Below are 1,171 nucleotides of genomic sequence, written 5' to 3' on the forward strand. Positions count from 1 at the left end.
AAATAAAAGACAACTAATACCTTACAATTCAGCAAAACAGCTATAAACAGATTAATATTTTTTTTTCCTACGCAGCAAAGCCGCTCGACGAGATAAGCATGAGAAACTCCCGCGAGTAGAAAAGCCACTCGACGAGATAAGCATGAGAAACTCCCGCGAGTAGCAAAGCCGCTCGACGAGATAAGCATGAGAAACTCCCGCGAGTAGAAAAGCCACTCGACGAGATAAGCATGAGAAACTCCCGCGAGTAGCAAAGCCGCTCGACGAGATAAGCATGAGAAACTCCCGCGAAAAAAATTAAATAATCTAATAATAAATGCAATTTCGATAATCATCTCAAAAAGGACATATGACGTTATTCTTCCACCCAAAGTTTGACAAATTTCCTTCGCTATGCAGTAGCACAATTCACTATTTTAGTTTTTTTTTTTTTAGACCTACAGTTTTTTAAAGCTGACAGGTGGAATTATGACGTTTTCATGGTTTTTTGGCAAGTTTAATTGATTATAAAGGACCATTTGTTACAAATATTCAGAACTAAGAATTCGTCCTGATTCATACGGTATGCAATTAGCTAAAGAGTAATCAAGGGAACCAAGATTATAGCTGTAATCAAAAGAATGCAATCCAGGGACAAAGACCAGACATGCAAAACAGATATACACAACAAAGAACACAAAGTCACTAAAACATACACACAAATCAACAAGAGCAAATGAGCAACTCGGACTCCACTAAAAACTGGGAGCATGGACCAGGTGCACCGGTAGGGTAAGCGTCCTCTGCTTTTCTAGAAACACCCGCCGAGTTGCTCATAAAAAGTCAAGTCCAGGGCAAATCGTTATTCTAACGTTGCAATTCATTTCGTTTAACCTGCTTTATGGGGGAATCCGTGAAAGAGTTGAGAGTCGGGAACAATTTCAATGTACATCTCACTTCCTCTGAGACGCGTCTTTCATATATTCACAGTTTAATTGTTTACAATAGTCATTTATAATTAAGATAGGTGTGTTTTTTTAACATAGCCGCTACAGCGTGCGTAACGTCTTGTTAGTTTTGCTTTTTTCAATGAGAAATATAGGATATTTCGCGTTATTACACGAAAATTTTCTTGCTTTAATAAACGCCGACATTGATATAAGGGATTTTTGGTATAAATACTCGCATTAGG

The sequence above is a fragment of the Perna viridis genome, chromosome 4 (assembly GCF_037379345.1).
Source record: "Perna viridis isolate PV_CMFRI_1.1 ecotype Kerala chromosome 4, ASM3737934v1, whole genome shotgun sequence".
Classification (NCBI taxonomy): Eukaryota; Metazoa; Mollusca; class Bivalvia; order Mytilida; family Mytilidae; genus Perna; species Perna viridis.